This window comes from Nannospalax galili, unplaced genomic scaffold (assembly GCF_000622305.1).
Source record: "Nannospalax galili isolate Female #2095 unplaced genomic scaffold, S.galili_v1.0 scaffold271, whole genome shotgun sequence".
Taxonomy (NCBI): Eukaryota; Metazoa; Chordata; class Mammalia; order Rodentia; family Spalacidae; genus Nannospalax; species Nannospalax galili.
In genome coordinates, this window is record NW_008331789.1 from 4,870,675 (window position 1) to 4,894,082 (window position 23,408).

At 42.3% G+C, this 23,408-nt stretch overlaps 1 protein-coding gene across 2 annotated transcripts in view; it reads right to left on the reverse strand.

The window, feature by feature from the left end:
• The window catches only part of C1qtnf7 (C1q and TNF related 7), a 118,388-nt gene extending 103,020 nt beyond the window's left edge, over positions 1-15,368 (reverse strand). For both annotated transcript variants that reach the window (XM_017796550.2, XM_017796549.2), the window contains exon 1: positions 15,161-15,368. The gene's annotated coding sequence lies outside the window, so the exon portion shown is untranslated. The remainder of the gene's footprint in view (positions 1-15,160) is intronic.
• Positions 15,369-23,408: the final 8,040 nt, after the last annotated feature.

The following is a 23,408-nucleotide window of genomic DNA, read 5'->3' on the forward strand; positions in this document are numbered from 1 at the left end:
TCTGATGGATCTACCTGATTTTTTAAAAATTTAAGTTCCAAATTTAACAAGATTCGTATCAACTTATTTTGGCTCAGATATGCTTGGGTCTCTTATAGTCTAAAAATCAGTTATATTCTAAAAATAAATCACGTCTTTGCTGATTTCTCAAGCTGCCCTCCCTCCTATCCGCCATGCTTGCTGTACGCTTTTTGTAGGCACAGGCATCTTCCTTCCACAGCCTGACTTCTCTTTCTTCTGACTTCCTGGAAGGGTTCTTCTGAGGTTAAAGAGTAATTAGTGTCCTCACATCATAGGAGCGACAGTTTTCTGAGTCATCGGCAGTCATTCTCCATAACACAGTGGATCTTTACAATGATTGCACTTCAGAATCACTAGAGGAGTGCTAAAAATTTATATAGGCCTTGGTTCCACCCCCAGAGCTCTGATGTGATGGTCATGGACACGCCCTGCACTTTGGGGCTCTTTGAGGCTCCCTTGCTAATCCTTTAAGGTGAAGTCAGGATTCAGACTACAGTTGTAACGCCCCCTCTCACATATGATGTAATGTTAGCTCTGTTTTTTCCTCTTGCCTGGAACTTCTAAATCTCTTTCAGGATTTCACCCAAGACATGCTAAGAATGTTGCCTTGTGTAGTCAAGGGTACAAATCTTAGAATGAAGTCAGATTATTGGCATCTTGTTAATGAATTGAAGACGCTCACACAAACAGCACAGAAGCAAGGGTTTCCATTCAGAAATAAAGTGAAAATTCAGGGCCTATACAAAGCAAGACAGTGTCAGCATCTGAGAGAGATTTTCTCAAAGCCTTTGGTCACTGCCAGGCATATCCTTCTGTGGGTCCAAGAGAAGGAAGAGGAGGAGGAATTGGTTGCTAAGGACAGAGTGTGGGTGATTTTCTGTTTTGATTGATAGGTTTGGGTTATGAAAGCCTTTGTTCACTGAGTATGTCTTTCCCATGATGCATCTGTTTTTAATAATATGCAATTATACATATGTAATTAGATGCAAATTATTCATAGGCATAAGATGGTAAATTGGTCCTTTTTTTTTCCTCCCTAAAAGTTTGTTTTGAGGACAAAGCTTGTCTATACTGCACATATACTCAAAACCACTCTTGGATGGATTGGCCCCCTGCCTATATTTTCAGAATATGTTTCGGGATGTATTTGGTGTTACTAAGTGGTCCTAGTGAGCTGGAAGTTTGAGTAGGCTGTTTGGAGAAGTGGGGCATGCAGGTTTGTCCAGGTGGGGGTCCCAGGTAGCTAGGTGCACTGTTGGGAAAGGGGTATGCAGGCACAGCAAGGAGAGAGCAGGGCTCTGAGTTCCTGAGGTATCCCTGTGCTCCTATGCCTCATCCACACAATGAGTCTAATGGGTACAAGGAGATGCAGACCAGAAATTAATTGACCGATGTCACCAGCTACAGAATTCCAGAGCTGAGCTTCCCCTAGCTCTAGGGCAGCATCAGAACCAGTCTATACCTTGGTGACCTTTTGGATGAAAACTGTAAGTCATGAACTATAAAGCTTGGAAGTCCTACTGGAACGAGATATTTAAATCTGAAATTGGTCTCAGAGGGTAGGTGAGAGGCAAGTGTGTGGACAAGGACTGATCGAGTGGGTAGCTTTGGTGAGGGGAATGGAAAGGAATTAAGAACTTTTCCTTCCTCCCTTCTCTGCTTCTTTCCTTCCACAACCCTGCGCCACAACCCTGCGACAGGAACCTGCATTCAGGAAGCCTTCTGATTAACCAAGAATGACAGGTTTCCTTTTGCAACACCATAGCAACAGCTTCAACAGAAATGGCCTTCGTTAAAAGCCTCATATTTCCCATGTCAAGCAACATTTAAAACGGGGTTTGAGTGAGGCTTTAACACATGCAGTCCTGGATGCTCAGTGAGCGAGAGATGAATGGATTGCTGAAAGGAAAACCGAGATACCGGGACTAACAAGTATTCCAAAATCAGAGCTGAATCAGAGCGAAAGAAAGGGAATTCATTTCCTCTCCTTTGGCCCTTCACCCTCAGTGCAGTACAGAATGCTCGGGTCTGAAAGAGTCTGGTTTGGCTGCCAGGAACTGAAATTTCACGCTCAATCATCCTAACTAGGCTGGTCCTTGTGGTTCACATATTTTGTTTCTCCTCTTTTCACAGCTTTGATTTTGTTTCCATTTCAGTTGTTTATTTTGCATATTTGTTTCCACTTGCCTAAAAATCATGTATAAAGGAACCAGTGGGTATTTGCAGTGTTCCAACTAAGATCCAGGCGCTGTGCTAGGCACTTTGGTATCTAGACACAGAAACTGCAGGAGGTAAAGCATAAATACAAAGAGCGAGCGCTCAGACTAGAGAAGCATGTGTGGAGAAGGGGGCCTGAAGGAATGAGGAAGAGATGGACGTGGGGAGAAGGGAGTAGGGAAAAGGGAGGAAGAGAAGCAGGAAATGGGTGAAGATGGGAGGGGTACCAGAGAGAGTGGAGAGACGCTGAGGATGAGAGAACACAGCTGAAAGACTGGGGTAGAAAGAGGACAGCTGCTGAGGTGGGAAGCGGAGGATGCAGGAGGGCATGGGTCACAGCAGAGGGTACAAGGGCATGAAGACTGACATGGCAGCGACATAGAGCTTACATTTCTGGCCCTGGTTCCCTGTGGGCAATGATGTAAAGCTACCACTTCCACTGACCGGCAGATTATTTACTCATTTCTACAGCTGTCACTTCTGAGTTATGTGAGGCTTTGGGTCTTAGAGTGGCAGGTATAGGATCAGCCTCATGAGAGTGCTGGGGGATACAAAGAGTGTTTACAGATCACTGCACTTTCTGTGGGGTGAGTGTTTCACGATATTTGTGTTGTTGCTAGGAGTGTATGTGTGTGCTTGTTTAATCAGGATGTGTTGCTGAGTGGTAAAGGTTCCCGAGACTTCTCACACTGCAGGAAAATGGGAACCTTTTATATTTCTAGGTATTAGTGAATTGAACCTTACCAAAATACCATTTCCACAGATCAAACACAAGTATTTGTGTGTCTGAGCATGTGTGTTCAGTACAGGTTGCTGTGTATGTGCATGAGGGTGGAAGCCAAAGGACACCCTTCAGTGCTGCTCCTCAGGAACTGTCTACCTAGGTGTTTTCAGACAGGGTCTTCCACTGGCTTCACCAGTTGGGCTAAGGTCATCAGCAAGCCCCACGGAGTTGCTTTTCTCCACCTTCCCAGTGCTGGGATTATAAACAAGTGTTATCACATCTGGCTTTTAAAATGTGGGTTCTTGGTACTGAACACAGATCTTCATGTTTGTGCAGCAAGAACTTTACTGGATTGAGATATCTCCTCTGCTCAGGAGCATTTGATTAAGAAATCCAGATATAAAAATTTTAAAAATAAATCTGAAGGATCTGGTACCCCTGGGCTGTATTGTCCATGAACGCCACCCATTAAGGCAGGTGGGGTGTCCCCGCTTCAAGTTTCAGTTCTCTGGGGTCTTCTCGCCATATATGCCTCTGTGTGTGGTTTCTGCTTACTCCTGTAGATAGAGGACTGTGGCTCCCGACTCAGCGTATTGCCCAGAACTGTGTTGATGTCTTATTGATAATGTATCTCTGAGAAATAGCTGTATTTTCTTTCATGGACAGAAGCATTAGGGCAGGAATGTGGCAACGTGTTTGTAAATGGCAAGTAGGAATCACCCCAAGCCAGACATTCATGTGGCCTCATCTCTACGGAGATATAGTCTAAAATCCCAGTAGTGGAGGCCTGAACCTCAGAGAGTGCTGACCTCTATTTGTATCACAATTTCCTTTCCTATGCACATATCCCTGTGATAATGCTTATCTTATAAGTTAGGCACAGTAAGACACTAACAACATTAATACTAACTAAAGATGTAGAAACTATACTGTAATAAAAATCTGTACTTTGGGATCATTATTAAGTAAAATAAGGTTCCTCAAAGGCCCACACAGAACATTCATTCTGATAACTGGAAGGGCTACTAAGTGACTAGTGCAGGCAGTGCATACAGAGTGGATCCACTGGACAAGGGAATAATGCTTGTCCCAGGCAAGAGAGAGGACACGGTGAGGTTGCACCACACTCCAATTGGTGTATAATGTAAAGCATATGAATTATATATTTATGGAATTTTCTATTGAATATTTTCAAACCACAGATGCCTGCTGAACAAGGTTGGACTGCTGTGAAACTGTGGGAAGTGAGAGTGCAGATATAAGGACAGGACCGTAATTAAAGCAAACCAGGGAGAGCTGGTCTGGAAGTCCCTTGTCTGCTTTGACAACATCATAGAAATTTATTCAACTTGGCTGAGACTCTCTTCCTTGACATGTTTACACTCAAATCTATTCACCAAGTCCCTAGTATGCTTGAACTCCTCTTGCTTGTGCTTTTGTTTTTCACCACATGTTAGGTGTTGGTTTATCTGGAGAGAAGAAATCCCCCATAGAAGACCATCTGGCTGGCCTAGAGGGTGAGGCTCCTGGCAGTAACTCACATTTGTCTTTCATGTTCTAGTCCACACTCTTTTTCTTATGTAGTATCTCAGTGCTTACAGTGATCCAGGGGAAGAGCTACACATTAGTCTCATTTTCAGGATGAGGAAACAGGCTCAGGCAGTTTAAATAATTTACATATCATCACACAGTCAGGAAAATTTAGGTCTGAGGCTGGTATACCAAAACATTATGATTCCAGGTTCTTTCTCTTCCTTCCTTCCTTCCTTCCTTCCTTCCTTCCTTCCTTCCTTCCTTCCTTCCTTCTTCCTTCCTTCCTTCCTTCTTCCTTCCTTCCTTCCTTCCTTCCAACTTCCCTCCCTCCCTCCCTCCTTCCCTCCCTCCCTTCCTCCCTTCCTCTGTTCCTTTTCCTTCCTTCCTCCCTCCCTCCTGTCCTTCCTTCCTTCCAATTAACTAAGAAAAGCAGAATCATAATATGGGTAAAAAAATGCTTTGCTATAACCATTTTTAAGAAATAATTTAAATGTTTAGTTGATCTTTTTGCTAGATACAAATTTAGCATTAGTAGATTGTCTGTAAGCTGCAGAGCCTCACACGTGCCCTGTGCTGCTGGTGCCAGGCTATCCAGAGTAGCAGTTAGGGATCCCCTGGGAAGTATCTGATTTTTCCATTATAGACCACTAGTTGATCATTAAGTTCTTTCTTCCTAATTCCAGATCAGGTTCAGATTTTTTCTCAGTTCAAGGCTTCAAGCCACTCTGCACATCCGAACGTGGAGGTTAATTTGGCATGTAAACTGATTACCAACTTGACAGGATCTGGGATCACCTGAGAGACAATCTTCCTGGCACACTTGTGAAGGATTATCTTCATTTAGGTTAGCCTCTGTCCAGGTCTGGGAGAGAGTATCTGGATTGGGTTAGTTGAGTGGGGAGGACCGACCCTGAATGTGGATGGCGCTGTTCCCTGGACTCAGGTCCTGGGCTGAACAGAAGGGAAACGTCTAGCTGAGCACTATCGCTCCCTTCCTCTTCTTCCTGACTGCAGATGCGATGTGACCAGCTGCCTCAAGCTCCTGTCTCTTTAACCTCCCCACCATGATGGACTGTACCTTGAACTGTGGGCCAAGATACACCTTTCTTTTCTTAAGTTGCTTCTGTCAGGGTGTTTTTTTTTTTTTTTTTTTTTTTTTTTTTTTTTTTTTAAAAAAAAAAAATCACAGAATGGGAAAAGTAAAATTGAAGACATATGTGATATAAGGACCATTTGGAATCTGGTGGTGGAGTTTAAAGAGTATTTTTAAGAGAACACACACACACACACACACACACACACACACACACACACACACAAAAAAGAGCCATGGGGCATAGGGAAACGTTCTTCTTTTAAGTGACTGGAGATCCTGGGAGAGGTATGGTGTAGGAAAGAGGACTTTCCTTTACTGTGTTTGAAAGCAGAAAATGGACCAATCAGGAATTGTTTATAATGACCTGATTCTGACATAATGAATAACTTTCTAGAGATCCATGGTGTTTCACGAGAGGGGCAACTTTATTAAGTATCAGCATTTTGCTATTGCTGGTATTAAAGCTGAAGGTGAAGTCTGTAGCTTGGATAAAATTTAAAAGTCCATTTGATGTTAATTAGTAGTTGTGAAAACCATTACCACTGAAATCTACCTGATGACTTTATATCCATGCTTAGGTGCCAAGGATCTCAGAAAGTAACCAACTGTGACTAGTAATAATCAGATATATAGAGATTAGAGACACATGTGCAAACATATGTTAGTTGCATTAAAAATGTAGGAAACAGCATATTTTAAAATGAAATGGAGATCTACTTTAAAGGGTATAAACTCATTCAATTAAAAAAAAATTTTATGTCTTAATAGAGTTTATACTGAGTACAATATTGTATAACTGTATCAATTCAACTATAAACCTAAAAATTTACAGCCAAGTTTGAAAGAGATGCATCTTAACCCTGGAAATTGTTGTTGAATATATCAATGCTGTTGTAATGAAAAGCTTCTTCTAATTATATGGTTATTAAATAAATAATTTAAAAAATGTCCATTTGGACAAATGGAGGGTAAACAAAACTTGCATATAAGAACTTTGTGTTTAAATTGTCTTCAAAAAACGAACATTTTTATATTACATTTCCAGATCGCATTAGACTCATATAAAGTTGCAGTTTTTTGGTAGGTAATAAGACGGTTTGATGTAATTAATAAAAAGTAAGGGAATGGACTCATTCTTTAGACCTCGTTCAGGTGGAATAAGGGGAAACTGGGGGCATAGGAAGAGGAATTATGGAAGAGGGTGGAAGGGATGGAGGCAGACAAGGAGGGTGGGTAAGAGATAGCTATTCAAAAGCTCCCCATTTCTGCCTGCTTTGAACTGCTATGACCATAACAGGGGCTGAGTACTCTATGAAGAACAGACATTAAGTCTGGAGGCTGAGAAGCCTTAGATCAAGAGGCCTTTGTCTGATAAGGGCCTTTGTGCTGTTTTCTCTAGTTTGAGAAAGCAAGAGGACACATATAAGCATGTGTGCAATGAAACTCACCACACTGAGGCCCTGTACAGTGAGCATCAACCCACTCATAACAGTGGAGTCCTCATGGTTTCACACTTTCCATCCCAACACTGCTGCATTGAGTATTCAGTTTCCAGAACCTGCTTTTGGGGGGATGAGCTGAAACCAGAGCATCCCCTAAATCCATACAAAGGAATATGAACTTACTGTGCAGGAATTGAAAAAATGCCAGTGATCCTGGAAGTTGGCAGGATCCTATTGTAAATGCTTTGATGATTCTGATCTATTCAGAGTCCCCTAAGAGTTCATTGATGTCAACCAGAGTTTAGAATACAGTGAGATAGAAAGTTTTTTTTTTTACAAATTAATGTAGCAAAAGAACACTAAAAACTTTCACCTATTTTAAAAATTAAGCGTTTGGAAGATGTTATCCATTAGCAAGTGGATATAGTTTTGATGACTGTTCTCAGATCCTGTCTTGGAACATCTGGTAGCATGTGTTGCAGGGCAACTCTATCAGCTCTGGCTTTACATGGTTACTAAAACACAGATGCCTAAAACTGCATCAATTTGATGCTATTCTGTAGTTGGCCTTTCGTTAGTTAGGAGTTACTGTCTTCTCCAGAGCCAGATGCAGAAGATACACAAACATGGACAGGAGCTGACTCTCCTCACTCTGTATCGGGTAGCATCCTTTACCTTGTCCTTTCTTCAGGAGGATCGGATCTCCCACCCTGACTCCACACAGCTGAGGTATGAGACGGTAATTCGCCATTCTTTGGCCTTCTCACCACATCAACTAGAGGCTCTATATCTATAGTGAAAGAAAATTTCTATTTAAAGTACACATTAACTGGAGATGGTTAGTGAAAGGTGAGCCAGGAGCAAAGCTCTTAACAAAAAAATACAGATTTTTTTTTTTCTGTGATTCAGTGTGACAACATAGAAAATATGTAGGTTTTTTTTTTTTTTTTTTTTTGAGTCAGAAATAGTTTGAGTGTGAATATCTACTCCAGGGGGCTGGAGAGATGGCTCATTTGGTAATGCACTGACCATGAAAGAATGAGGACCTGGGCTTGATCTAAAGAATCTATGTTTAAAAAGCTATGCATGGGCTGCTTTGATTCCTAGCACCCACATGGCAGCTAACAACCATCCATACCTCCAGTTCCAGGGGATCCAATGTCCTCTTCCGACCTCCGTGGGCATTTCACGACATGGGTGCACTTACATACATGCAGGCACTCATACACATAAAAATATAAAAATAATAAAATACATTTTTTAAAAAGCTAGGCACAGAGATGGCTGGACATGTGGCTTGTGGACACAGTGACATTCTCTTGCATTGCCAATGCTGGAGAGGCAGAGGTGGAGCCCTGGGCTTGGTGGTCAGTCAGGTTAGCCTACCTGGTGAATTTCAGGCCAGTGAGAGACCCTGTCTCAAAGAAAAAAAACAAAGATAGCCAGCTCCTGAGGACTAACACCCAAGTTATTCCCTGGCCTCAACGTGCACACATGCCCCAGGATATACCTTCACACACAGTGGTACATGCACACACACACACACACACACACACACACACACACTCTTACTCCACCTCTTAACTATTTAAAGTCCTTGGATTAAAGGTCCTGCCCACCTCCTCTTGCTTAAAAACAAGGGTCATATGGACGTTGTACGGATGCAGTCCTGGAATGTAGGTAGCACTTAACAAAAGGACAGTATTAATATGTTCATGTTATCATGAACATATTATTTCAATATTTCCTTTGGTGGGAAGCTGAGTAACTTTGGAGAAGTCATTTAATTATCCATGGGGCACATATTTTCTCACTGTTTATTGAATAATACCTCACAGGCATAAAACAGCATCACTTACTGAAAAGTTAATTTGTGCTGTTCTCCATTTCCAACTTAAAATTTCAAGAATACTGCCTGGCCCATTGTAGTTCTTTGTTTCAAGGAGGGAGCAGTTCCTTAAAAACAGTATTTCTTCCTTTCTTAAAAGAGAATTCCAGGTTCAAGGTATATAGGGGAAGGGAAACCTGAAAGACATTTGCTGAAAGATTTTCCCAGACCTGGCAGATTGTGATTGAAGGCTCTGTGAGAAATGGCTCTGTTTACACTGAACAACTAGCCACACCTCAGAGGCCAGGGCTGCCCAGTAATGCTCAGACACTAGCCCCCATGTTTCCAATGATTTGTAGTCTCCAGCCAGGATTTGAAAGCAGAATTCACAAACTTCAAGGGGGCAGGCAATTGATAAGGGCCAGTGTAACTGATGTCAAAGGGGACCTCCGAGAACCTTTGCCTGACCCTGGTGCTACACACAGAGGTGGCAGCACAAATAATTTATGAGGCTAAAGTTCTCCTGGCATGGGTTCTTGGAGTCAGATTTCACTTGAATTAAAGTACAAGAATGTGACATTTCTGACAGATTTCTGCTTGTAAATGATTCAGATATGATTCAGTTGTAAGGAACTGGAGAATCCAAAGAGGAATGAATCCTAATCTCTGAAATCTTCTCACCTATTTGGAAGCTGTAAGGGCTCATAAAACACCCATGTGAATAACTGTCATTCAGAAAACCTCCATGAGCTTCTGATGTGATACAAGCTCTAGGAAGAGGTCTCAGTCACAGGAGATAGTTGATTTTTGCAAAAGGCAGACAGCCAGGAAGATGGACAAACATTTCTCCGGAAGGGATATATTAAATGCACTCTCCCCCAGTCATCGCATGCCAATACCATTATTATGTACTTGAGATAGCTGTAAACTTATAAAACTTTTGTAGACCCTAAAGTTGTTTTGGAAATATGCCTGCTTGATGTGAAAAAAAGTCTGGAACTTGGTGATCCAATAGGGAACTGTATAGTTAATGATTTCCATAAAAGTGCTTAGAACATTACCTTTATGAGTATGGCAGCTGGGAGAGCCCTCAGGGTCAGCTATCCCTCTATGCCCCCCATTCTCTATTCCCCTCCATTTTACAGGATTGAAAGAGAGGTCTGCATGCAATCTGGATTCAGCGAGACCTGAGGGTTGCTATTTCAAAGACCAGTATGATGGTCAGGACCTTGGGCCAAGTGACACCCGCCCCCCCATCCCTTGGCTTCTACATGAGTGTCAGCCTGTCTGTCTTGCCTGGACACATGTTACCTTCTAACTGGGATTCCTCTCTGCCCTTGTGTTGCACAGATTCATCTCCCTAAATAACTGTTCTCATCATGTTGCTTTCTTGTTTACAAATGTTTAATGGTTACTCCATGAAAAATGTTCAAACCTTGTGGTTTCACATTCAAGGCTCTCTGTGATTCCAGTTAAGGCTCTGCAGCTCATCCTTCTTGGCTCTGGGCTCTCTGTGCCTGCAGCATATACTGCCAGGTTTGCCCTGCTTCCACTCCTTGATTTCCTCTTGTGCTCGGCTAGTAGATGTCTCTCTGCTAAAATGTACTGCACACCAATCCTTACTCATCCTTTTTGAAAAAAATATTTTATTTATTATTTTTATTTTTTATGTGTATGCATGTATTGCCTGCATGTAGGTAAGGGCTCCCATATTGTGCAATGCCCATGGAGGACAGAACAGGCTGTTTGATCCCCTGGAGCTGGAGTTATGGACATTTTTTAGCTGCCATGTGGGTGATAGGATGCGAACCCTGGTCTTCTGCAAGAAGAACCAAGTGTTCTTAAACCCTGAGCCATCTCTTCATCCCCTCCTTACTCATCCTTTAAGGCCTGGTTACCTGTTACCTGCACTGAGGAGTGTTAGCCAAGGGCACAGGGCATCAGGTGTACCAAAGTTGGAAACCTCACTTTACCTCTTTGACACTGAAAGACTGTGTTCCATAGGTTTGTGAATTCGTCAACTTTTTTACCTGTGGGATGAGTCAGCCTTCTTTCACCTTGAGGGGTATACGGCATAAATAAACTATTCAGAGAATGAGGTTTAGCAGGATTCTTTGAACATGCCAGGCATCAAAGAATGTGGCTGATTATTCTGATTATTTGGGTCATTTTTTGAATTTTCATTTACTTGGAGTCTCTTTTACATTATATATTATAACGATATAATTTTGTGTTTCAAATCTGGAATACATATTTTATTTTCTCCCTCCAGTTGCTAAGTCCCGGGAAGTGAGATAGTGATTTCTGCTAGCTTTTCAAATTTGCATTAACCCTTTACAAAGTCAGCCTTTAGATAATAAATAGAGGCTGACTTTTCAAGTGTGAAATCACTGACAAAAATTATCTTTGCCATCCCCTTTCTATCTAAAAGTTGAAAATGGATTTTATAAATCAATTTTCTTGGATGTGAGGATCTTATTGGGCTTCTAGAGGGTATTTTGTGAAGAGGCTGGTGAGCGTTGGCTACTTTGCAGCTTCATCTTGGGAAATCTCATACTCTTTAAAGACATTTACTCTCTGCTCACCAGGGCCAGCTCAATCTCACTATTTTTCAACACACATTCATCCTTTTTGGAAAAGAACCATTTCCTGGTCTAGTGAGTTTGGAAAACATTAGACTCTAATGACCCACACTCATGAAGAGTCTGAGGGCACATTAACCAGCTAAAGTGTGGATGAGGTCCTGCAGCAAAGAAACTGGTACTGAACAGCTAATAATAGCTGACAATTATCAAACTCTCAAGCCAGGCATTTTGAGAGTAGGCCTTCACATGGATTTCCCCTGCAATCCTCTGAATGCCCATAGAAGATGGATATATTTGCCATGGAAGCTGGGATTTGTGAGACATCTGTGAATCCAGAACCTTCAGTGCAGAACCTTAGTACCTGCTCAGTGCATAGCTTAGTGCCTGCTCAGTGCATAGCTTAGTGCCTGCTCAGTGCATAGCTTAGTGCCTACTCAATGCATAGCTTAGTGCCTGCTCAGTGCATAGCTTAGTGCCTGCTCAGTGCATAGCTTAGTGCCTGCTCAGTGCATAGCTTAGTGCCTGCTCAGTGCATAGCTTAGTGCCTGCTCAGTGCATAGCTTAGTGCCTGCTCAGTGCATAGCTTAGTGCCTGCTCAGTGCATAGCTTAGTGCCTGCTCAGTGCATAGCTTAGTGCCTGCTCAGTGCATAGCTTAGTGCCTGCTCAGTGCATAGCTTAGTGCCTGCTCAGTGCATAGCTTAGTGCCTACTCAATGCATAGCTTAGTCTAAAGTGTGGATGAGGTCCTACAGCAAAGAAACTGGTACTGAACAGCTAATAATAGCTGACAATTATCAAACTCTCAAGCCAGGCATTTTGAGAGTAGGCCTTCACATGGATTTCCCCTGCAATCCTCTGAATGCCCACAGAAGATGGATATATTTGCCATGGAAGCTGGGATCTGTGAGACATCTGTGAATCCAGAACCTTCAGTGCAGAACTTTAGTACCTGCTCAGTGCATAGCTTAGTGCCTGCTCAGTGCATAGCTTAGTACCTGCTCAGTGCATAGCTTAGTGCCTACTCAATGCATAGCTTAGTGCCTGCTCAGTGCATGGCTTAGTACCTGCTCAAGGCACAGCTTTCCACATCCTCAAATTTGCCTGACCAGGAAATACTTTGGGCTACCCTCTCACTAATCTCCATTAAGCCAGTTGCCTCAAACTCACTTGCAAAACAGAAGTCCACCATCCAGGTACTACTTGGTTTAGGGGAGCTGAGTGATCTTCGTAACCCTCTGCCTTTGCACTTGAGGCCCTGCTTGGAATTACCTTCCCTTGACTTTCTCATGGTAAGGGGCTCATCCTCCGAAGTCTAGTTCAAAGGCAGTCTTATGGGAATTTTCTTTGATTGAAGCAGACTGATTTGTGAAGTGTTTGTGTTCTTTTTTTTCCTTTTTCTTTTTCTGTACTACCGTTAATGTGTGTCTTTGTTAATAAACACATTTAAAGCATCTCGCTAAAGTACCTGGCACACACTAGTCCTCAGCAAAGGCTTGTTGAATAAGATGGTATTCCTTTCCTAGCTCGTGGGCTCCTGAGACCTAAACCTGGCTTGTCAGATGAAGGTCATTAACCTGGGACTTGTGCCTGCAGCCACAATCTTGGCTAATCCTGGCTTCTACCAAAGCTAGTTAGACAGATAGCCACCATCCTCCTGGCAATTTGGTAGTTAACATTTTCCTCCCCCTGCCCCTGGCAAAGGCTGTTTTCTCTCTCTCAGACTCTCTGCAGCAAGGACACTCAATTAGGTCACCTCAGGTCTCTCTCATCAGGACCCTTTTGAGGACAACCCTGACCTGTCATTTCCAAGGCGCTGTCCAGGTTTCATCACAAAGCCGCGTGACTGAACCTCGGATGAGTCAGCTGGCTTGGGTCTTCCATAGCAACCTCGACCGCCTTTTGTTTTGGTCTTTCTTGGTGTGTGTGTGTGTGTGTGTGTGTGTGTGTGTGTGTGTGTGTGTATGTGTGTGTGTGTGTATGGGCGAGTGGGGGTGCTGGCTTCTTGGGCTCTGATGCGTGGCCTGGCGGATTTGGCTTCTAGAGATGCCACCAGCCTCTGCCGGAGCCATAATCGGAAGCCACATCATGCCATACTGCGCATTTTTAGGCCGCACCCTTCCCCAGGGCCCACTCAGGCGCCATGCAACCGCCGGCGCTCCAGTTCTCTAACTGCTGCGATGAGGTCATGGGTGGGGTTCTGGAGGACCCCCCCCTCCAGATAGGGTGGGGGCTAGCCAGGGATGGGCCGAAAGGACTTGAAAGGAAGCTATCGGCTGTCTTCCTCTCAGATCCCCTGCACCGTCGTGGTGGTCAGTAGGCTGGCGTGGATAGAGTGAAAGGAGGAAAGGAGGGCAGAGAAGATTCAGGAGAGACGTCTATGACTTGACAGCTGTGGGTCACTCAGTCCAATAGCAATTACGGGGAGAGGGAGGTAGCTAACGAATGGTGTCCCTTGACCACCTTGCCTAGAGCCAATAGATCTGCTCCCTTGATTTTATATAACAATGCCTTTCCTCTGACCTTAATCACAGAGACCACAGGCAAGGGAAGCTGCGGAAATCACCCTTATATAACTAGACCTTGACACAGAAGGGAAAAATATTCTAGAAACAGCAACTGCTTGCACAAGAAGGTAGAGTCTGTCTTAGCTGAAGAGCAGCGGCCTCCCATTCCCTCCCCGGCCTGACAGCTGGGTCGCTAACACTTCTACACCAGTGGTCTTACGGACTGACGCTGCCTCCATGTCCCAAACCACTCGGGCTCAATCAAACCTACCTTCTTTAACCTCTGCCTGTGAGCACATCTGTGTGTGCGGATAGGAACGAAAGCAGGGCTCTGCTAAAAATTTTAGCCTGCAGGATGGATTTGCAGATCTCAGTGGATAGCTGGTTTTTTGTTTTTTTTTTGCACCTGGGATTTTGCCTTGGAAAGATAGAAATACTGATAACAGAGATTTTCTCCAGGAAATAGAGAGGATGCACAGAAAGTTCGCATGCCCTACCACCCTAACCACAAGATGCTTCTGATAAGACCAATGCATAGGGAAACAAAGTGCTGTCTCTGGGTTCTGCTCGCTACCTGCTTGTAAGGCACAACTGATAAGACAAAGACATCATTAGCCTACTGTGTCTTGAATAACAAATGTCGAGTTCAACTGTTTTTTCTTTCCCTCCCGAGAGATAAAGTATCTGTCACATCCTCTATGCCATTACAAGAAGGAGCCAGATGATTTACTTTACTGTAAAAAAATTCTATAAAACAAATTCACGGTAAGTTGCAGTAACCATGATTGAGAGGTTTAGAATGACACTAAAATCTATGAGAAAGTTTTCCAAGTTATAAGAATTTTAGTTCTGGAAGTTGAGTCGTATCTAAACATAGATACAAAGACATTGGCAGTAAATTAGCCCACCACCACGCTGGACAGTGCTATGCTTAACAGAATGGGGACTTTGAAGACCCCCTTCCCACCTTTTCTATGAGAAATATCATTTTCATACACTGACATTTCACAGAGATACACGCACCAAGCAGGATAGAGTCAGAGAACACCGCTGCTGGTTTTCCAACTCTGATTTATCATTTGTTGACACTCTATGTCCATGTTTCCCCATTTCTTTACAAGTAGCTGTCTGCAGTTATTCTGGCAAATATTTCAATGAAGTTCAAAGAGGAAGGGAAAAGAGAAAAACTATAGTGAAAATGGTGGCTTACCTTTCCTGGGCGTTGCTAGGCTCAGACTTTTCCCCCAAACATGAGCTGCTCTTGCTTTGATTCCCCCATGAATTTAGAAACAATTAAAAAACTTCAAAGCAGAAATATGTTTATTATTCAAGGCTTCTCCAAAACAATGTAAAAAAAAATCTTGATGAAAAATAAAGTGCTGGTCTGAGCGTGAGTGTGCTTGAAGCGGGGAGCTCACGCTGCTGACCGAAGTTTTGCAACTGTCCTTCTCAGTTTAAACAACCTCCCACGCCTTCTTTCAGGCACTTGCCAACTTCTATAATTTAAAGCAACTGCGATCCTTCCCATAATACTCACATTTCAAAGAGCTTAATATATACAGTCGTTAGAAATGAGGAGTGGGCAAGGTTCTTCTGCAAAGCACAGACGAAGCAGACGAAAAGCAAGGGTCTCCAGTATCCAGATGGCTCTCTGTCTGTCTGTAGCCATCGCTCTCTGTGCTATGTTGTCTTGGGTTGCTGTAGCCTTTTAAAGTGGTATCTAGAGACCAACTGGCATCATCTCCCTGAAGTATCAAAAGCACTTAGGAAAGTTTATGCCTCAACTTAGGAAAGAGACTTGACTAGAGGAATTGTGTCTACACATCACTTTTGTTAACAGAATCATTTCTCTTTGACTTGTCCTTAATTTTATCTGGTTGGAAATAATTGTACATGATGTTTTCAAACAGGAAAATATTTAAGATGATGTTATTTGCAGTGGTCTTGTTTAAGCTTCATTCCATATGTGAATCATAAATTTTGGGAAGGACACTTATTTGCAAATCCTGTCTATGTAATTGAGTAAATCTTCTGACATTTCAGCCTGCAATCAGAATAAATCTTTTGACATTTTAATCTGTGGATGTGTTATGCATTTTACTGTCCATCTCTTCCCAGATTGTACAAACACACACCCGCCCACTCCACATGCACATTTTTGAATTAAAATTACAGTCCATGTTTAAAGTTCAGTCAACTGAATATTGATGTTAAAGATATTTTTACAGTATGTAACAGGGCTATTCTTGCTTAGTACCTGCTCAGTACAAATGCTCAGTAAATACTGAATGGAATATTGCTGATGCTCACATCAATCAATAATTCTTGTTAGTTTTGGTTTGCATACATGCATAACCCTTGTTTGCACACACATGTCCCTTGGACAATGTCTGACTTTGAGAAACTTAATAAAAAGCTACGTAATAAAATCCCCTCATTGAATAGAAAGCATCAGTTAGAGAACTAAACTGTTCAGTAGAAAGCAGAAATACTGACATGGATACAAGCCTAAGTGTACTCACTACAAAGAATTACATACCAACTTCTGAAACTGAAACCTCATTATTCAAAATCTGTAGATTCTTCTCCACTGTAGTTTTTGAGTCCACCAAAGAAACTATTATGCAATAGGTAGTGGGTAATATTTCTGATTGGAACAGTGTGAGGAAACACGCCCTAGGGCTTCGGGGAAGTGTAAAGACTTTGAGATCTCTATGCTGAGAATGCCAGGGATGATGGAAACTGATTGCTTGGGTCTCTGCTGAGGAGTGATCTGAAGCCTCAGGGCATACAGTGTGCTGGCCTGGACTCCATAGACCCGCGTTCCATGTGACCTTAAATGCATTACATCCAAGAGTGAGTACAAATTGTCAAATTCACCTATTTGCATGTACGTACATCATAATGCTTCTATTTGATGATCATTAATTAGGCACCTCTGTGTATTAAGAGCTTAGTAATATCTTTCATAAGTCACTGAAATCCAGGATGTTATACTGATATCGACATATCCTTGTACATTTCCCAGCCTGCCTTGCAGGAAGGTTGATCACAATGATTTCTGACTAATGGGATGTAAGCAGAAATAATAGGGGTACTTCTGGGTCCAGATAGCCAAGAGGTGATGTGACTTCTTTCACCTTAGCTGAGGTGTCAGGAAGCAAAAGTCTCAGAAGAGTTGTAGAAGGAATGTCAAACCCTGAGCCATATGTTAGCAGACTGCTGGCCTGAAGCGTCATCTGATCACAGCAGACATTAGTAAATGGAATGTAAGATTATATTATGTTCCCCCTCTGAGTACTAGAGTATAGTTGTGAAAGCTAGCTACTGCCAATTGCCGTTACTAATGGGACTGTCTTGAAAGAATTTTGGATTATTAAAAGAGTACACACACATATCAGAGCAGGGTTCAACACACATATAAGTGCTCAAAAATAATATCTACTTAAAAATTCATCTTATTGCAGCATGAATAACCTACAAAAATCACACATACTTAAGGCATGCAATTTGATGGGTTTGGAGAAAACAATAACCACATTCTATACAATAAAACTATGCATCTCCTTCAAAAGTTTCTGCTTGCCTTAAGATCACCTATCAATCATCTATTATTTATCTATCATCTAGTTACCTATCAATCAGTCATCTATTATCTATCTCTCAATCACCTATTATTTTATTTTATTTATTCTTTTAATTTTAGGTGTATGAATGTATTGCCTGCATGTGCGTAAGCACACCCATGTTGTGCAATGCCTGCAGAGCTCAGAAGAGGGTGTTGAATCCCCTGGAACTGGAGTATTGGATGGTTGTCAGTCGCCATGTGGGTTCTAACAATCGAACCCAGGTCCTCTGCAAGAGCAGCCAGTGCTCTTAATCACTGAGCCATCTCTCCGGCACCCTCAATCATTTATATCTGCATCTAGCTATGCATCAATATTCTATTATTTATCATTTATCTATTACTTATCTATTTACTGTCTGTCTACCATCTATTCTGTCTTCTCTCTATCTTTAATTTTTGTGATAAGACTGTCTGAAATCTACATCCTCAGCAAATGCTAAGTATATAATATTGTTAACTGTAGGTACTGAACTGCAATGTAGAGGGCCAGGACCTGTTCATCTTATGTAAGTAAATTTTGTACCTTTGATGCCATTTTTATATTTACTCTAACTCTCCATTTTCTTGCAAAGATAATGCAACTCAGTGTTGGTCATTAATACTGGCACAAACAAAGTTTATAACTTGTTTACTAATGAACTAAGTCAATGGAAAATTATGGAAACATTAACAAGAGGAATAGATATTAAATTGAAATTTACCCTTGAACTGTGTATTAGAAAAAATCATCCAGAGTTACTTTCATAGTTCCTAAGACACAAGCTCTAAGTTGCCACTTGAACACTCTCTTTCGTATTTGACTGTTGTGAAGCGTCCCTTGCCCAAACATTGGCTTTCTCACATCCTGCCCTTGACTGCTACAGGATTCCCTTCAGTACACACATGGCAAATGCTCCATTAACACTGGTTGAGAGATCATTTTCCAACCATTTCTTTGCACTCAGGCCATGCATTTTCCGCAGTGGCTTGAAACTTCTCTGAACAAACACAGAAGAGCCTTGGAACCCCCTCAGTTATCTGGAGCACTGCCACTAGAAAGATGGCTCCTTCATCTCACAAGCTGTTTAGAAAGGTCAGACTCCCTTCTCCTCTACCCTTTGGAAGCCACAGTGACAATACTATTCACTCACTGAGCATATTGAGCAGGCACCATTTGAAGTACATTGCAAATGTATGAACTTACCTTAATCTCTCAAGTCCTGTGAGGCAGATACTAACATCCTCATACAAATGAACATTCTGAAACACAGAGAAGCTGAGGGACAAGTTCATGGTCACAGAGCTAGTGAGTCGCTACTCTTAGGTGGATTTTCTGGTTCCACCATTGCAATCCGAACTCTCGTATGCTGCTGAAACGTTCTCTAGGGAAAATGGAGAACTATACATGAGTCGTGCATTTCCCTTAGCTTGATTGCTGGGTAGATATTTGAGATACATTCTGAAATATGTACTAAAACACAGCAGGTTGTTTTTCTTGGGGAGCATACGTGTCCCTATCTGAATGTGATTATAATGCACCAGCGCTGTTCATTTATTAGTCTTTGTGCTCTCATGGTTAACTCTGCCTTTCCTTTGCTGCGTGCTGCAGCCAAGTTTCAAATTACATCTTGAAACCCAGGTGGCTTCATCTATATTTTTTAATAAAGTTCTGCTGAGGTTCTATCCATTATGTGGAGACATTAAGGAAGAGGCTGGAGGAGAAACAAATCTTGTTAGGAAACTCCATCTTCCCTTGGGAAGGCATTGTTAAAGTTTGGACACTGAAGATTAATTGACATGATCCTTATTTAGTGTAGTAGGAAAAGGCCAGTCCCAATGTCAAGGTGCTGGCGCTCGGGAGGTGCGGCCCATCTTCTGTGTCAGATAATATACAGATGCTACTGGGGGTTTGTTGCCACTGGGCACTGAAAACACGGAAGGGACTCAGATCATTCCTGGAATTTGAAGACTCTTGTTACCCTTCATGAATTTTGGTCCTGGTGATTTGGATATGGACTGACCCCCTCCCCCCAAGGCCCATGTGTTAACAGTTTGTCCTCAAAGTAATAGTATTGGGTGGCAGTGGAACCATTAAGGGAAGGGGCCTCATGTGCGGGCTTTCAGTAATTGATGATGTGCTCCTGAAGGCAATAGTAGAATAGCAGACCTTCCTTTCTCTTCACCCCTTTGCTATGAGATGAACAGTTTTACTTTGCCATATACTCCTGCTACCTTTCAAAAGTCTCCCCCAGATGGTGCCAATCAGTGACAGCCAGAAACTTCCCAAACTGTGACCTAAAATAGCCTTTTCTTTTTATAAGTTTATGAGCACAGTATTTTGTTGTAGTAATGGAAAGTTGACTGATACAGTGAACTAATATGAAGGCACTTTTTTTTTTTAAAACTGTCTTGGTGATTCAGGGTGGAGGGGGGCAGATCAGCTTATTCAAGAGTCAAAAATAGAAGAGGAGACTAGAAAAGATCTATTTGTAGGCTGTGCTGGATAGCTTTAGTGTCAACTTGACGCACCTGGGTTAAGGGAGCCTCAATTGGGGAATTTCCTCCATAGGACTGGCCTCTGGCCATGTCTGTGGGACATCCTGTTGATTGTTGAGTGATGTGGGAGGGCCCAGCCCACTGTGGGTGGTGCCACCCCTGGGCAGGTGGACCTGTGTTGCATAAGAAAGCAGGCTGAGCAGGGGCCAGGGAGCAAGTCAGTAAGCAGTGATCCTCCATGGCCTGTGCTCCAGCTCCTGCCTCCAGATTCTTACCTTGAGTTCTTACCTGGGGCTCCCTGATGAATTGTGACCTGGGAGATATAAGACGAATAAACCCTTTCCTGCCCAAGTTGGTATTGGTCAGAGTGTTTTGTCACAGCAATGGAGAACAAGCTAGAACATAGGCTATAAGATCACATATTTGAAAGAAAATTTGAGAATGTTATAATTCATTACTTTATTCATGATCATCAACAAAGACTTGGAAAATGTCTATACTATCTCTGCTTAACTTTTCCCAGGGAAAAGAGACTACAATGTCACAAGGCATTAAAATGATTTTCTGAGTGAATATACTTGCCCTCTTTCCTCATGTTAGAAGCTTTCAAATAAACAGAGGTAGCTCTCAGCTTTACCTTCTCTCTCCCCACCAAGTTCATCTTTCTTCAGGTTCAGTGAGTCTAGATTTTGTGCCTGTTCTTTATTCAACATTATTTCAATTAGGTTACCAACTTGCTTGGTTGTCCTCAAGTGAGTCGCTATCTAGTTAATGGCTAAATGTCTCATAAGGAGTGTGATAAGGTGACCAACCAATCAACAATCTGAGTTACTGTCTCAACTCTCTCAGTCTTGAGAGTCACTTTCTCACTTCTGGCCTCTGGGCTGTGGCCAGGAAGATCCAATACACTGAGGCAGCGTACTTGGCCTTGACTAGTCTCCCTGTGTTTATTCTTCATCCTGACTCAATTACTAGCAGTTTAGAATTGGCAGGACCAGCCCAAAGACTCTGTGGCAGAATTTTCTTCTGATGCCTGCTGGCTCTACATCCTGGAAATTGTGCAGTCCCTCTGGTTTAATATCCCAAAGCACAAGCATTTTCTCTTAAAGCTGCTCTTCCAGAGTGTCTTAGTTGTGTCAGTAATACCACAATGTTCCCAAGGGCTTAGGATTTTTTGTTTGTTTGTTTCTTAAATTTTGTTTTGTATGTTTTTTTGTTTTTTTAATAATTTATTGAGAATTTCACACAGGGATATAAGCATATAAAGTGTTTTGATCAAATCCATGCCCACTCCCTCCCCTCCAGCTCCTCCCATATCTCCCCATTAGTTTTTTCTGATAACTTCATGTACTCTTCTTTTTTTTTAGTGGGGCTTTTTGCTACTCTAAGAGGTAGCCCTAAAATCTTTTAAGGATTAGATAAGAGCTCCCAAATACTTTCAATATTTTTGGTCTTTGGGATAGAGTATGTTGCTTAAGAGGCCCAAGGACATTCTGACTTTTAGCCAAGAAGCTGGCTACTTTTCTTTGGGGTCTTTTTACTAACTGCCTAGCCAATTCCTACCTCCTATTCTTATCACACCATCCTCTGAAGACGTTACCCAGCTTGTGGATAGGGAATCGGGATGCACGCTGATCTGGTTTCTTCCATGCTGAACAGGGATGCAGGGTGAGGCAATTGGGGTACCCCTTCAGTGGGTCTATCTAAAAGACCCCCAAATTGCATAATCTTGGAGTCATGTCTTATCTGTAGGGGAAAAGAAAGTCCTTGACTGGTAAATAGGAGATGTGAAGGAGAAGTAAAAGCAAGAGTAATTAGCATTACAAGTTCTAGACAAGGAACTAGAAAGAAGTCAGAACAGGCCAAATTTCAAAGGTCCATTGGAATTTCTTGACGAGAACTTCCAAGAGCATCCCTCTATTGGGTTCCTCCTCATTTTTCTCTTGTCTGCCTAGGCTGGACTCTAGAGTGATGGATTCAGGGTTTTCTGTGAGGCATTTTGATAGCTGTTAGAGTGGTTAGAATCACTGTCAGTTCTCTCTCAAAGGCTTCTAGAAAACAAATTTGGCCATCATTTTAGAACAATAGAGGGTTGTCTCCCTTAGCTACAGGTGGGCACTACAGTATTGGAGACCAATATTTGAAGCCTTACATCTGAGCAGCACTTTCTGATTCAGAATAAAATCATCAATGAGAGATAATTGTCTAAATAACTTTTTATATGGACTTAAGCCTAATGTCTGAGAAGTGTAATCCCTTGAACTCTTAAAGAAATATACTGATGACTTTACTCTTTGGTTATACTTTCCTTCTGGGTATTTAAGACCATACAGTTGGCCTAAATAAATAAATTTATATTTACACTTAAGGTCGTTTGAGAATCTGTTCCTCAGTGGTCACTTGGGCTTGGGAGGTACCCCTGACTCCTTTCTTTTACCAGTTCCATCTACGTGAAGATAAGTCAAAGGTCCTGCTCGACCATATCTAGCTTCACTTGGAAGCATGGAGGAAATGTTTCCTCTGAGTTGACCCTCCTCTTTGTAGACTGGACACTGGTTCAAGTCCATCTGGTGGGGTCTCCACGGCCTCCCTGAATAAGAGGACAGGTGACTCACCACAGTTACAAGACATTTTGAGAGATGTTCCATAGTCCCCTGGAACTTAGTCGACCTTGGAGGGCAAGGGGCGAAAACTGTCCTTTAAATCCCTTTGACCACATTAGTATAGGCTTCAAAGTATGGCTGTAAGCATCCAATGCTATTGTTTTAGCTTCTCATCTTTCTCAAAACCTTGTGTCATCAGATCTTGACTGGCCTTTCCTTATTGTATCTCTAAAACCAGCATCCTGGGGCATTGCTGTTATTCCAGTTTTTATTATCCCAGTGTTTCCCTGGGATATTGTCTGTGGAGTCCAACTTTGGCATGTTTTATGAGAAGGGCTATATGGTAAAATAAATACAGATGATACTAATAATTATGTATGAGAACCTCCAAGAAGGGCAAACCAATGAATTATTCCCAACTTTAACTCTGTCAAAAAACCCATAGTCCCTGAAAACATTGGCCACTGATTTTTCCTCAGAAATGTGCAGGCTATGTGGGCTGTTGCACCCATCTTGCTTGTGATAGGTTAGGCAGCACTTCTGGTCTGTGCTGAGGCTGATATATACCAAGTAGTTGTCTAGCTGTTGGTGAATCTACAGTGTGGTTAGCTCAGGCAACTGGCTCTGCCCATGTGCCTCATCTTCCAGCAGGACTCTTGGACATGCCCTCAGGTAGAGTCCAAGAGGAAAGGCAGAACTACACAAGCCTTTTCCAAGGATGCTTGTGTAAATTTGCTGAAGACTGATTGGCT